The sequence below is a fragment of the Mirounga leonina genome, unplaced genomic scaffold (genome assembly GCF_011800145.1).
Source record: "Mirounga leonina isolate KUSES-001 unplaced genomic scaffold, KU_Mleo_1.0 Mir_168, whole genome shotgun sequence".
In the NCBI taxonomy this organism is placed as follows: Eukaryota; Metazoa; Chordata; class Mammalia; order Carnivora; family Phocidae; genus Mirounga; species Mirounga leonina.
The window spans coordinates 21,988,981-22,004,184 of record NW_023270426.1 but is presented as its reverse complement, the minus strand read 5'-3'; the positions used below and the strand labels follow the sequence as shown (position 1 = coordinate 22,004,184).

General features: G+C 40.3%; 1 protein-coding gene and 1 pseudogene across 5 annotated transcripts in view; one reads left to right on the top strand and one right to left on the bottom strand.

Moving 5' to 3' along the window:
• The window catches only part of KLHL3 (kelch like family member 3), a 279,538-nt gene that overhangs the window by 87,959 nt on the left and 176,375 nt on the right, over positions 1-15,204 (top strand). For 2 of the 5 annotated variants that reach the window (XM_035014194.1, XM_035014192.1), the window contains exons 2-7: positions 1,281-1,336; positions 3,547-3,666; positions 6,671-6,739; positions 9,816-9,907; positions 11,675-11,795; positions 12,087-12,148. The gene's annotated coding sequence lies outside the window, so the exon portion shown is untranslated. Of the gene's footprint in view, positions 1-1,280; positions 1,337-3,546; positions 3,667-6,670; positions 6,740-9,815; positions 9,908-11,674; positions 11,796-12,086; positions 12,149-13,371; positions 15,013-15,204 lie in introns of those variants that run through there. The other 3 variants (XM_035014196.1, XM_035014195.1, XM_035014193.1) reach the window with 2 other exon arrangements.
• On the bottom strand, positions 7,191-7,948 carry LOC118016672 (annotated as a pseudogene).

The following is a 15,204-nucleotide window of genomic DNA, read 5'->3' as shown; positions in this document are numbered from 1 at the left end:
AAAAGTATAATTGGCCTGCTTATTCTAGACCATGCAAACTCCTCTTCGACTATTCACCCATTCCAAAAAATAAAATTTCACATCTGTCTATTGCAGAAATGTGTGCTGTGTTTTAAGATTTGGGGATAACATTTGACTCGTCCATTCTTTTATTACATGTAATTTGATTTTCTCTGCTGGAAATGGTTTATCTGTTTTTCCTGAAACTTGACAATTGCCTGAGTCCATATAAAGTGTAATTGGAAAATATACACATTTCATTTCCTAAAGCCTAACAGTTACTTTTAAAGTCAAGCCAACACAGATTGTCTGTATTGGCTTTAATTTTCTGTGAAGGTTAATGACTGGGTTGTCATTATAGGGATGTTGAGGCTTTTAATTTTTTAAAATAACAGTATATTAAATGTATCAAGAAAGGAGAGCTACACTCTGCCAATAAAGGTATGTGTACCAGGTTTTTAATACAAACAGATAAACAGAAAGTAATTGAAACTGCCTTGTGCCAGTACTACCACTTGGTGATTTCTTTTGGTAATTTTCTTACAGTGGTGCATTCTAAAGCTGTAGGGTTGTTTTTAAGATCACATAAGCAAGAAGACATCTGGTATAATTAGGCCTGAAAGCATGACAGTTCTAATTTTTAATGATCTTCACATTTTAAAACTGGATTATTTTAACACGAAATGAACATTTGAAAAACACATTTGCAAGATTTTTCTTTGGCACTTTAGAGGTTTGTTTCCCAGTTTCTTACCTGTTGGAAATTTCTAGTGCTATTGCTGTTCTTTTCATCTTGTACAGGTTTTCCTTCTTCATTTCCATGATTATTTTTCTATGTTTGTTTCTCTGTCACAAGATGCCTGGTGAGCCGCCTCTCCAAGCCAAACACCCCCTCTCCCTTCTTGGCTTATTTGTTTCTTAAATTCCACATATGACTGAAATCATATGGTATTTGTCTTTCTCTGATGAACTTATTTCACTTAGCATCATGCTCTCTAGCTCCATCCATGTCACTGCAAATGGCAAGATTTCATTCTTTTGTAGGACTGAGTAATATTCTATCGTATATATGTACACTACACCCTCTTCATCCATTCATCAACTGATGGACACTTGGGCTTCTTCTGTAATTTGGCTATTGTAAATAATGCTGCAATAAACATAGGGGTACATGTATCCCTTTGAATTCATGTTTTTTTTGTATTCTTTGGGTAAATACATAGTAGTGTGATTGCTGGATCAAAGGGTAGTTCTGTTTTTAACTTTTTTTTTTTTCCCAGACCACAATATAGTTGAAACGCCAAAACCAGAGAAGACAAAGTCAAAAAGAAAGAAGGTATCTGTTTCTACAAATCTCAGAAACAACAGCAATATATATTTCTCATAGGTAAAGGACAGTGTATGAGTCAGAGTTCTCCACAGAAACAGAACCATTTGGATATTATATATATAGTACATGTTTAATAAACATATCATATATATGTGTATATATATATATACACATATATATAAAGAGATGTAATATAAAGGATTAGCTCCTGCAGTTACGGAGACTGGCAATGTTACAGGATTTCCTCCTCCTTCAGTGCCCGTGGTTCTTGGTCACGCCACTTAGAAGAATGAAGAGGTAGACCAGACAGAGTGCTGGGCAGCAAAGCAAGGTTTATTGAGCGATAGTAAAGTGATAGTACAAAGCTCCCGAAGAGGAAGGGGACCCGAAAGGGTTGCCCTGTTTTTAACTTTTTAAGGCATCTCCATACTGTTTTCCACAGTGACTGTACCAGTTTGCATTCCTACCAACAGTGAGTTGAGTGATCAATAGCATGAGTGATCCTTTTTCTCCACATCCTCACCAACACCTGTTGTTTCTTGTGTTGTTGAGTTTAGCCATTCTGACAGGTGTGAGGTGGTAGCTCATTGTGGTTTTGATTTGCAATTCCCTGATGGTGAGTGATGATGCGCATCTTTTCATATGTCTGTTGGTCATCTGGATGTCTTCTTTGGAGGGATGTCTGTTCACATCTTCTGCCCATTTTTTTTCCTTCTGCCCATTTTTAAATTGGGTTATTTGTTCCTTGGGTGTTGAGTTTTATAAGTTCTTTATATATTTTGGATACTAACCCTTTATCGGATATGTCATTAGCAAATATCTTCTTCCAGTGGACCCCCAAATTTTAAAACCAAGCTATGCAAATCAATTCTGTTTCCTCACCGAATTCATGAAACTCGAAATTCCCAAGTGGTTAACAGCCTTGATATTGTGTATCTGTTTTTTATAGAACCCCGCCAGGTCACTGGATGGTTGGAGTAGGTGGCAGGGAGTGGAATGTCCACGACAGAAGTGGAAGCCAGTCTCCTCCTCTGTAGGAATTTGAAAAGCAGATGTGGTCACAGTGGTTCAAGGCGCATCCCTCTTATTTTCCCAGTCACTTTTTAGTGGTATTCTGGTACTTACTTACCTGTTTATACTTGAAGTTGAGAGAGTAGCAAACTTTGGAAGAATGTAAGGCTTATTCAGAAACAAATATCTTTTCCATGCATAGAATACTGGCAAAAACTAACAATGTCCACACAGTTGGTAGATACTAAGAGGTCATCTTAATTCACAGTTGTTTGTGATATTGGTGAAGATAAAGCAGTTTGAGTTGGACAGACCTGTCTCTGAACCTGGATTCTCCTGTATTCCCTAGCTGAGTCACCTTGAGCTTCTCTCTGAGCTTTTGAGTCCTTTTCTATAAGGTGAACATTACCGTCTATCTGGCAGGATTATTTTGTCGCATAGTAGATATTCAGTAAGTGGTAGTTTATATTATTGTTTTCTATAGTATTTCTTAGTACAAGTATATGATCCAGGTTAAGAGCAGAGTTAATTGTTTTTTTATTCCCACACCCCTTTCCAAAGAAAGAGTAGAATGAGTGTGAGAGATTGAGAAATGGTGAAACCGGAGTTGTTGTTATTTATTTATTTTTTAATTTTTAAGGGGATATTTGGTATAAACCCGTCCTTACTGGTGATGAAAATTTAGTGAGCATTAGAGTTTTGTTTGCCTCAGTTAAAATTCATTGTTTTAATTGCAGAAGCTAGTTTATAGACTAATAGCCTTGGACAGCAGGCATTAAAGTTGATAGAAGTATCCAAAGAAAGAACTAAGCCTCTGATTTCTCCCATCTCTCTAGAGCCCTGCAGCCTTGATATTTGCATTCTTGTTATATTATATACTTTATTTTTAGTTATAAAACATGTTTTATTGTCTTTATACCTTGATAAGCATTAATTAATATAGTAGGTGATTCTCTGACCCCATACTTTCACCAGCTTAGGGGAAACTCAAGGTTGAGGAGTATCTTGAAAAATAAAAGGAGCAGAATCTAAACTCAGAGTCCCAGTCATCTGTGTTACAAATATTATAACAGAAGCTTCGTAAAGAAAGGGTTCCTTTTTTTTCCTCACCCTGCTGCAGCTATCTTTACCTCTTTCAAGGACTCTCTGTTAACTGCTCTCTCCTTATGAGAAGTTGAAGTAATTGATTTTTCCTTTGATTTCAGTAGATCCTAGATGACCTGTTTACTCCCTGAAGCTTACAGTGTTCTCTTAAGACCTGAGCGAGAGGATTCTCTCTCCTGGATCTTGTATGTAGAGGACCAGATATCACAAACTTTAAAAAAGTAAGTGTCATTTGGGATCCAGCACTCAGCACTAGTAGAGCAATTTGTAATCCAAACATTTACTCTAGTGACTAACACCTGTCAGGCCCCCAGATACACTTCTCTTCATCACTTGCCCTGATGCCCTTGAAACAAATGTCATGAAAGTTATGGGCTTTGATGCTGGTTATGGACACTGCTTTGGTATGTAGCGAGGAGTCAAAGTGGCAGAAGTTCTTAGGTGAAAGGACAAATTAATTAACATAAATGCAGTAAATTCCTGCTTAATGAATTAATCACTTTCCAGTACTGCTAACCATCCATTTTCTTGTTTCTCTTTGTATTCCAGGTTGTGTTTCTACTTAAAAATTAGGTTGATTTTTTTTTTTTAAAGATTTTATTTATTTATTTGACAGAGAGAGACACAGCGAGAGAGGGAACACAAACAGGGGGAGTGGGAGAGGGAGAAGCAGGCTTCCCGCGGAGCAGGGAGCCCGATGGAGGGCTCGGTCCCAGGACCCTGGGATCATGACCTGAGCCGAAGGCAGACGCTTAAGGACTGAGCCACCCAGGCGCCCCTAGGTTGATATTTTTAACAGTGGTCCATGGCAGCTGAGGAATATTTTGCAATATTAAGCAATTCATATTACTCTTAAACTTTATATATGAAAGTCCACATAAAACATGTGTTGTTGACATTAGCAATGGATGAAACTTGATAGACTTGTGAGTAGTTCTATTTTTGAAAAATACATAATACATAGGGGCACCTGGGTGGCTCAGTCGTTAAGCATCTGCCTTTGGCTCAGGTAGTGATCCCAGGCTCCTGGGATCGAGCTCTGCCCGCATCAGGCTCCCTGCTCTGTGGGAAGCCTGCTTCTCCCTCTCCCACTTCCCCTGCTTGTGTTCCCTCTCTTGCTGTCTCTCTCTCTGTCAAAAAAATAAATAAAATCTAGGGGCGCCTGGGTGGCTCAGTTGGTTAAGCGACTGCCTTCGGCTCAGGTCATGATCCTGGAGTCCCGGGATCGAGTCCCGCATCGGGCTCCCTGCTCGGCAGGGAGTCTGCTTCTCCCTCTGACCCTCCTCCCTCTCATGCTCTCTGTCTCTCATTCTCTCTGTCTCAAATAAATAAATGAAATCTTTAAAAAATAATAATAATAAATAAATAAATAAATAAAATCTTAAAAAAAAGAAAGAAAAATACATAATAGGATTATAATATGTTTTTTTAATTACGTAAAAGTTTCAACTTTATTATAATAATTTTATTTAAATTTGGTATTTGTTAATTATAATTTGTATATTACCTTTTAATTTTATAGGTAATTTTTGGCAGTTTAGAAAAAAAGATTACATTTGAAAACAAATATAAAAATAATTTTAGGGGCTCCTGGGTGGTGCATTAGGTTAAATGCGTCCAACTCCTGGTTCTGGCTCAGGTCGTGATCTCAGGGTTGTGAGATGGAGAGCCCCACGTCTGGCTCTGTGCTCAGTGAGGAGTCTGCTTGAGATTCTCTCCGTCTGCCCCTCCCGTTTGTGCTCTGTCTCTCTCAAACAAATAAATCTTTAAAAAAAAATTTAGTTTTTGATTTTGCACAATTAATATATATATTTTGATGACAGTATGTTCAAATTTTGTATACTTTGAATAAATTATATTTTATTTTTAATCCTTTAGATACTTACTGGCAATATGATACAAATCATGAGAAAATCTTGTTTATAACAACATAACTAGTGATTTTAATGAAATTAAGTTAAGAAAAATACATTTTTTGGAACATATCGTAATTTATGCATTATGTGTGTCTTTATTTTTATTATTTATCCATTCATTGCCAGCTTATCAACATTATATCCAGACATGTGCAATAATACTTAAATTCAGTTGTCTTTGATATTTTGTCAACTTTTAGTCATATAAAAATCATAGCTCTACACTTTTTAAAAAAAATTTTGTCACGGTATATAGATTAAACACTTCTCCAACTTTATTTCATATCTCTGTGTCTCTCCCCTTCCCCACGACCTATCAAGTTCTTCCCAACTCCAGTTTTTTTTTTTTAATTTTTAAATTTTATTTTTTTAAAGATTTAATTTATTTGACAGAGAGAGACACAGCGAGAGAGGGAACACAAGCAGGGGGAGTGGGAGAGGGAGAAGCAGGCTCCCCGCAGAGCAGAGAGCCTAATGCGGGGCTCGATCCCAGGACCCCGGGATCATGACCTGAGACAAAGGCAGATGCTTAACGACTGAGCCACCCAGGCACCCCTCCCAACTCCAGTTTTCGAGAGAAGTGTTAGTAGGGAGCAGTGGGATCCTCTTTACAGGAACTCTGAGCTGGTGGCTCACTTTTATACCTGTCTTAGGATCGGATCTCACCTTCTCTTACCTCTCTTTCATGATGGCTGATCAGGTTTGGTGAGGGAGGGTAGAAGTAGAGGTGGGAATTGGTAATATTAGCCAGGAGGTATTTCAAAGAAACTACTCCTTAATAATTACTTATGGATAAAACATAATTTAACAAATTTCCTCTTGATGGTCTACCCCCATTACAAACAGTATCACATTATCAACAAGAACCTCATTTGTGAGTCAGTATTAACCCACATTCATTTCTAGGAATTATCCTAGGGAAGTGACAGTCTGGGACACAGTGATGTTTGGACATGTTGGGTACACCCTCATATCCAGGCCTAAACAGTGTACTGTGATGGTATGGCGGATAAATGTGTCAAAGCATGAAAACCTCCAAAAGAACTTTCACTAGAGTTTTATTTGAAATGTTGGGGTCAGTTAATTCCAAATATTCCTTTCATCTCTTTCGTCCTTGGGTATTCCTCACAATGCAAGGCCTTGCAGGTACTGTTCCCCTCTTAGACCCTCTTGCCCATTTCATTCAGAACTTCACATGGCCCTTCTCACAGGTCGTGTACATTCAGTTGATCCTCAAAGATTCCATATTGTGAATTCATTTGTTTGCTAAAATTTATTTGTAACCCCCAAATCCAATACCCTGCTTTAGTGGCTGTTCGTGGACATATGCGGAGTGGTGAAAACTTCAGATCACCCAGTGAGCACCACGCTGAACAAGGTAACTATTCTGACTCTCTGTTTCAGCTCTCATACTGTATTCAAGTGTCCTTTTTGTGGTCTGTTTAGTGCCATATTTTTCACATTTTTATGCTTTTTGTTGGTGATTTCCCTGTTTAAAATAGTCCCCCATCTATAGTGCTGGAGTGCTGTCCAGTATTCCCAAGTGCAGGAAGGCTGTAATGTGCCTTACAGATTAAGTATCTGTGCTAGATAAGCTTCATTCGGGCGTGAGTTATACGGCTGTTGCATGAGTGTATTAAATAAGTATCTTTAAACAGAAGTCTCTTTATTTATTTTTTTGTTTTGTTTTGTTTTTGTCTTTTACATGTTGGGTGTCCGGTTTATTCAAACTGTCAGTCAGAGCCCGGCTCCCAAGGAACAGGAAGTGAGCTGGGAGCTATGGGGCTGAACAGGGCAGGGCTGGGCAGGTATCAGAAGGTAAAAGGAGCTCAGCTGAGCAGCCAGAGCAGCATCAGGGCCAGGCTGAGCAGGAGAGTCCAAAGCCCACAGAGCCCAGCCCCACTCATGGCCTCAGCACAGAACCTCGCCACGTCCTTGTTGGGGTCGCGCTGGGCTGGGTCAAGCCACATCTGGATGCAGCGACCGCTCCCTCAGCTGTAGTTGCTGAGTTTGTAGGAGTGGCTCCAGATCCCACTGCACAGAGCGGCAGGTGTGGGGAAGTAGAGATGGAAGGGGTAGCAGGCAGCTCCCACTGGGCACCGGTTATACCCTGATGTCCGTCCCAGCCCTTGTGCCAGTTGTTCTTGTAGGTGTAGGAAGTGTGGCAGCCTTCCCACCAGTGCTGACAGTCCTCTTTGCACAGGGGCACGTTCAGATCACGCTCTTCGTGCCAGCTGTGGCTCACCTGCTGGCCCCAGGGCCCCCAGGTTGGGGGAGCACTCATACCGGCAGGTGTCCTGGATGAGGTGCTGTTTGCAAGCAGGTGCCGTCTGTCCGCAGTGGTCCCAGTTGAATCTGTACAGGTGGGAAATATCCTATGGATTTCCCAGCTGGTGTTGGCAAAGCAGCAGGAATTCTTCTTCCAGGGGCTGCACTGCTTGTGCAGCTCGTCCTCTGGGCTTGGCTTTTCCTTGCTGGGCTTGGCATCCATACAGACATTGAGAAGCTCAGTCCTGGGCTGGGTTGCCCATACTGCGGCTACCCCCACCCGAAGGAGTAGCAGTTGTGTTATCACCAGCTGGGCCATGTCAGTCTCTGAATCCTGTGACAACCAGGGAGGTTAAGCCCTCTGAAGACCTCAGCAGGTAAAGGACCACTGGACCCCTCAGAGCTCTCTTCTGGCTTTATAAGCTAAACAGAAGTATCTTTAAACAAAAATTCAAAACAAGGTTATGTATTGATTGATGTTAAAAACATGACTAGAGACTCACAAGAATCCAACTCTGTTTTTCCTAGTGTTCACTAATTCACTGTTCATGGCAAATTTATAGAACATAACTATTGCACTTAATGGAATTGGCTTTATCTAGCTATAGCTGTCTGCTGTCTGTCTATCTATCTATCTATCTATCTATCTATCTATCTATCTCAAGTTCCCCATTGCCATTTCAGATCACTTTTCCAACTTTGTGGAATTTCAGTCCAATTAGGTGTACCCCTTTAACCTTTTATTTTGCTGTAATTTTCTGATTCAGTTCATTATATTCTTTCTCACCTCTAAGTTCAACAAACATTAATGCAGTTGAACTGATCGATCTTTAGTGCTTTTTGCATGTTGGTTAAGAAATTCTTCCCTGTCCTGAATTCATGAAGATATTCTGCTGTACAGTCTTTTAAAAGCTTTTCAGCTTTTTTTTTTTTTAAGATTTATTTAGAGAGAGAGAGAGAGAATGTGCACATGCATGGTGGAGGGAGGGGCAAAGGGAGAGAGACTCCCAAGCAGATTCTGCACTGAGCATGGAGCCCGACATGGGGCTTGATCTCTTGACACTGAGATCATGACCTGAGTTGAAATCAAGAGTCGGACGCTTAAGTGACTTGAGTCACCCAGGATCCCCAAAAGGTTTTCACAACGCAGAGTACTAACCACTATACGATCACGGCGCACCACCCTCCTGGCGGCCCCAAAAGGTTTTCAGTTTTGACTTTCACATTTAGGTTTATAATCTATTTGAAATTGATATTTTTATGGTGTAAGTTAGAAGTACAATTTCATTTTGTTCTCATAGATACTTGATTATCCCAGAACCTTTTATTGAAAAGACCATCTTCTCCCACTACTTTGCAGTGGCATCTCTGTCATTTATCAAGGGCTTACATATGTATATATCTATTTATTATTTTTACTCCCCCGCCTTTTTTTTTTTTTAAAGATTTTATTTATTTATTTGACAGAGACACAGCGAGAGAGGGAACACAAGCAGGGGGAGTGGGAGAGGGAGAAGCAGGCTTCCCGCTGAGCAGGGAGCCTGATGTGGGGCTTGATCCCAGGACCCTGGGATCATGACCCAAGCCGAAGGGAGTCACTTAACCAACTGAGCCATCCAGGTGCCCCCATAAATAAAATCTTAAAAAAAAAGGAAATATGGGTATGGCTATTAATATAGGGAGCTGATTAAAATAAAATAAAAAATCAAGTATGTTTTTGAGAAAGAATTTTTCATCAGAAGTACCACCAGCCTGCATTCAAAGAGTCTGTAATTGTTGGCCCCATAATTCTATGGGAAGGAAACATGTAGAGAAAGCTGCTAAGTCCTCAAGCAGGGCATATTTTCCAGGGCCCTCTCCAGAATGACTAATAATAATTGAAAAGGAACACCTTGCCAGAGGGCAGAATCAAGGGCCATGGTGAGCAGTGTTTTAGGGAGTCACTCTGTAGAGAAAACAAGACCTATTCAAGAAATAGTCCACTTTCCTAGAGTAGGAACGCTTGTAATTGTCTGCCCAGTGGGATTTAGAATTGTGTCTTCCATCTTTCTCCTTTCCAAATGAGAGGGTTTATTGTCATTAGCCTGACGCTGTTCTACTATCATGTATATATTTTGGAGTGGGGTGGAACAGATAACTTGGATTACTAGTTAACAGGTATCTAGGTTAAAATGAACCTCTTCTAGATCTGATGTCGAAATGAACACATATCAGAGATCTTGGACTTTGAGCTCAAAGCAGTGACTGTGTGGAACTGGTCTTCTCCCTTGGGGAGGAGGTAAGTATTTTGTATGTGATGGGGTGGGAACTGAATATTTAATATTTAATAATAAGAAGCATGGGCTGTGATGGGTTTTTTTAAATATTATTCATGGAATTTGGTGCCCATCTTTACAAGAGAATTGTACTCAGAATAAGCAGAGGTGACGTATATTGCTTCTTTCAGAAGATTTAAGGGTTACATTGTGCTTGGTCATAGGTCTCTTTGCTTTCTCCCATGACAGGCATTAATGTTTCAGATAATGGCTTATCTGTCATTCTTGGTCCCATAGCAAAGAAGATGTGGGTCAGCACTGCAGCTGACCCAAAGTGAACACAGAAAGCACAAAACAAATGTTTGTAGTTGTAAGCTACTGAGATATTTGAGTCATTTATTGTTGCCACATAACTTAGTCTTCCATGGCTAATACAACCATGCTTACAATATTTAAAAAGATAAAATACAAGCCTAAAATTATCTTCAGGAAATAGAAAATTATAAAAAGGAGCAGAAAATATTTGAAAAAGAACCAAATAGAGCTTCTAGAAATGATAAATATATAACCTAATAAAAATTCAGTTTAACGGTTTGACAGAAGATTGATCAAAGCTAAAAAGAGAATTAGTGAACTAGAGGAGAGATCTGTAGATACTATCAGGAATGCTTTCAAGAGAGACAAAAAAGATGGAAAACATGGAAGTGGAATTAAGATGTGTGGTGGGTAGAGTAAGAGGATTTATTTGGGGTTACGTAAGAAAACTTGAGAAAGAATGGTGCAGAGGCAATATTTGAAGATATAATGACTGAAACTCTTTTAGAATGAATTAAAGAAGCTCAATAATCCTGAATAGGGTCAATAAAAAGAAATCCACCCAAGACATATTATAGAAACTCAAAACAAAATCTCGGAAGTACCAGAGGAACAGAGTGGGTGACTTTCTTTTCTTTTCTTTTCTTTTTTTTATGTTAATCCCCATACATTACATCATTAGTTTTAGATGTAGTGTTCCATGATTCATTGTTTGTGCATAACACCCAGTGCTCCATGCAGAATGTGCCCTCCTCAGTACCCACCACCAGGCTAACCCATCCTCCCACCCCCCTCCCCTCTAGAACCCTGTTTGTTTTTCAGAGTCCATCCTCTCTCATGGTTCATCTACCCCTCCGATTTCCCCCGCTTCATTCTTCCCTCAAAGGAGCAGTAGTTGGGTTAATAGTTAACTTCCTAACAGCAACAATATAAATCAGGTGATTGTGGAATGGTATCTTTAAAGGGCTCACATAAAATACCTGCCAGCGTAGAACTGGGATTAAAAATATCTTTCAAGAATGAGGGTGAAAGAAAGACTTTTTTTTTTCAGACAAACAAAAAGCAGAGAGAATTGATCTCTAGCAGATGCTACCTATAGGAAATTCTAAAGGATGTACTTGAGACAGAACAAAAGTGATTCTTGAGGGAGGAGCTGAGGTACAAGAAGGAAAGAAGAGCAAAGAAGGTGGCAAATGTATGGGTAAACACTGATTTTATAAAACAGCAATAATAATGTCCCAGGATGGTTAAATAAGTAAAATACACAACAGTAACAACAGCCATAATTTAATCCAGGAGGGGGATAATGCATTTTAAAAGATCCTCGTATCACCTGAAGATAGGGTAAAGATACTGGCTTTCATAAAGTAAGTATGCACACAGTCATTTCTGGGATAACTACTGAAAGAGGAAAACCAGTGGATTATTTCCAGTAGATGAAGAAAAAGGAATGATAAAATACTCACTGTTTGCAGGTGGAAGTTTATCAAAGCAAGAAGGATGACCTACAGGTTTCTGAATTTGGCAACCAGGTGGATGATAATGCTCTTCACTGAAGTAGGCAACAGGAGGAAGAGGAAGTGTGGAAGGAGGATGGTGAGTTCCCTGTGTGGGACAAGTTGAATGTGAGGTGTCTGAAGGATAACTGAGTGGGGATGACCAGGGGTCAGCTGTTGAGTTTCCTCAGGGAGACGCGGGGCCAAGGCAGTGGGTTTTATTTTTTTATTTTTATTTTTATTTATTTTTTTGACCTTTTTGTTTGGTTGGTTTTGGGAGCTTCTTCTTAAGTTTAAAGTGATTCTTAGTTTTTTTCTGAACTTATACATTTGCTTCTTAACTACTTTGAGCTAATCTTGGCTACACTGTCTTGATACACATTTTTAACAGATTTTTCCAGTATCACCTGGAGGAAAATTGTGACATTGATGTCTCTGGAAGCCTTTAAAAAAGTAAGGTGTGGGCGCCTGGGTGGCTCAGTTGGTTAAGCGACTGCTTTCGGCTCAGGTCATGATCCTGGAGTCCCGGGATCGAGTCCCGCATCGGGCTCCCTGCTCAGCGGTGGGTCTGCTTCTCCCTTTCCCTCTGCCCCTCCCCCTCCCTCTCCTGCTCATGATCTGTCTCTCTCTCAACTAAATAAATGAAATCTTGAAAAAAAAGAAAGTTCAACACTAGCAACAGTTTATGAGGTGCAGAAGAAATCGTATTGGAAATTAGAAATTATAACCAGGGCGCCTGGGTGGCTCAGTTGGTTAAGCGACTGCCTTCGGCTCAGGTCATGATTCTGGAGTCCCGGGATCGAGTCCCGCATCGGGCTCCCTGCTCGGCAGGGAGTCTGCTTCTCCCTCTGACCCTCCCCCCTCTCATGTGCTCTCTCTCTCTCTCATTCTGTCTCAAATAAATAAATAAAATCTTTAAAAAAAAAAAAAAGTAAGGTGCTTTTCTACCTTAAAATGTTTGTGTTTGCCCCCCCCTCCCCCACCTCCAGAGGGCTGGATTTTTCCAAGTATAAGAAAAGTTGTTTTTTGGTTTTTATTTTTTGGGTTTTTAAAAAATTATTGGATTTAAGAATTTATTTTTCTACTCTTCTCTGCCATCTGGTGGCTTGTGAATGGAACATTGCACTTGGAAGGAAAACAAGGAATTTGAGCTATTTTGAGATATGTAACTTCCTGAAGAGAAGCAATATATGGTTGTTTGTGTTTACCTTTGAAACCACCAAATCGCAGCGATAGTTTTGGGGCGCAGAAATTTGTCTGTCTGTGGTATTTTCCGGATTTGGTACCCACTCTTCTCTTTACCTCCTGTGCCTTGCTTCACCACCTAGAAGTTTTGACCTCCTGTGTAGTGCTAAGTAAACTGAGTAATCCAAGTTAAAAATTTCCTTCTGCACTTAGTTAAATCCTTGTTGGTTTTATGACCTGTATGAGTGTATGGTCTCCTTTAGTTCCCATCCGGGCATCATCTCCTCTTCTATCTCTGTAGCCTTGTGCTAGGCAGAATAACAAGCTCCACAAAGATGTCCATGTCTTGGGCGCCTGGGTGGCTCAGTTGGTTAAGCGACTGCCTTCAGCTCAGGTCATGATCCCAGGGTCCTGGGATCGAGTCCCGCATCGGGCTCCCTGCTCTGTGGGGAGCCTGCTTCTCCCTCTCCCACTCCCCCTGCTTGTGTTCCCTCTCTCGCTGTGTCTCTGTCAAATAAATAAAATTAAAAAAAAAAAAAAAAAAAAAAAAAGATGTCCATGTCTTAATCCCCAGACCTGTGAATGTGGTACCTTATGTGGCATAAAGTGCTTTTAGATAGGATTAAGGCCAAGACCTTGAGAGAGGGAGACTATTTCGGACTCTCTGGGTGGGTACATTCTAATCATAAGGGCCCCTCTTCTGGTTGCAGTCAGAGTCAGAGAAAGGGGAGTGGGCAGAGAGATTGATAGATGGGAGTGAAAAAAGGAACAGAAATTTGAAGTGTGAAAGAACGTAGACTGGCTTCGTAGATGGAGGGAGGAGGCCATGAGCCAGGGAATGTGAGTGGCCTCTAGAAGGAAACCATCTTTCCTCTATAGCCTCGAGACAAGAATGCAGCCTTGTCAATAGCTTAATTTTAGCCCAGTGAAACTGGCATCAGACTTCTTACATACAAAACTGGAAGTTAATTCATTTGTGTTGTTTTAAGCCACTGGGTTTGAGGTAATTTGTTATGACTATGATAGAAAACACTCCATGTTTTATTAGAATTGGGTCTCGAAGCCTGGATTGGGAGGAGTGCAGAGCTAGCTTGAATTCTATCTAGTGGCAAACCTAGAGAACTGGTTAGTAATAACCTAGTTTCTTTGGCAAGTTTAATGATGCTCTTCTCTCTCCAGGTTATGTTGTGACCCTGCAAGTGCCCATCTACCTTACTGTTTCCACCCTCCTCTGTTTCTGGGCTGTGTTGCAGCTTCCTTTTCCATCTTGTCCCTCCTCTTTTCTTGACTAAAGGCAGGAGTTTGAAACAGATTTAGTCATTTTACAAATATTCATTAAATATCTGTCATGTGAGGGCGAGTTCACAATCCTTGACACTGAAAGTATCATAATTTACTGGGGGAAACTGACAAGTAAACAAATACTGCAAATCTCTCTGATGAAAGCAATAGGAGTGAGCATGGGATAGAGGCATCTAATCTGGCCAACAAATTCAGGGGGCTTGACTGATCCTTTTAATTCATTATCACAGATCGTAACTGGGAACTCCAAATTTTCTTTAAATACTTCTAAATTTTCTAGCAATCTTACATTCATTTCACCACTCTCAGAAACAGCTGTTTCTCATCTCTCTCCACAGGCCTTCTTCATTCCTCTTTATGGTGGTTTAAAATATGTCCACAAATTCTTTAATAATCTTCCTCTCAAGAGGTGGAGTTTAAGTCCCCTCTCCCTTGAATATGGGCTGGACCTGGTGACTCATTTCAAACAAACTAATATGGCAGAAGTGACCATATATATATGAAATTATCATGTTGTATGCTTTAAATATATTGTAATTTTGTCAGTTATACCTTAACAAAACTGGAAAAAAAAGAAGTGACTACGTAGGACTTCTGAGACTAGGTCATAAAAAGCATTGTGGCTTCCCTTGGTCTCTGTCCCTCTTGGATCACTCACCCTGAAGGAGTCCAACTGCCATGTAAAAAGCATCTCTATGGAGAGGGCCTCGTGGGAAGGATGAGGTCAAAGCCAAAAACCTTGTGGGTGAGCAGTCTTGGAAGCAGATCCTCCAGCCCTGTCTGACATCTTGATGACAACCTCTGGCAAACCCCGAACCCCAGTCACCCAGGTAAGCCTTCTGCAAATACCTGATTCACTGAAACTATGAGATAATAACTGTTTGTTGTTTCAAGCTGCCGAGTTTGGGGGTGATTTGTCATAGGTAACTACTATAGATCTTGACACTTGAAAGTGAAATTCGTCTATAACAAACCTAAAAAATTCCAAAAATTTTGGAACGAAGCAGTAGGCAGAAGCTGAA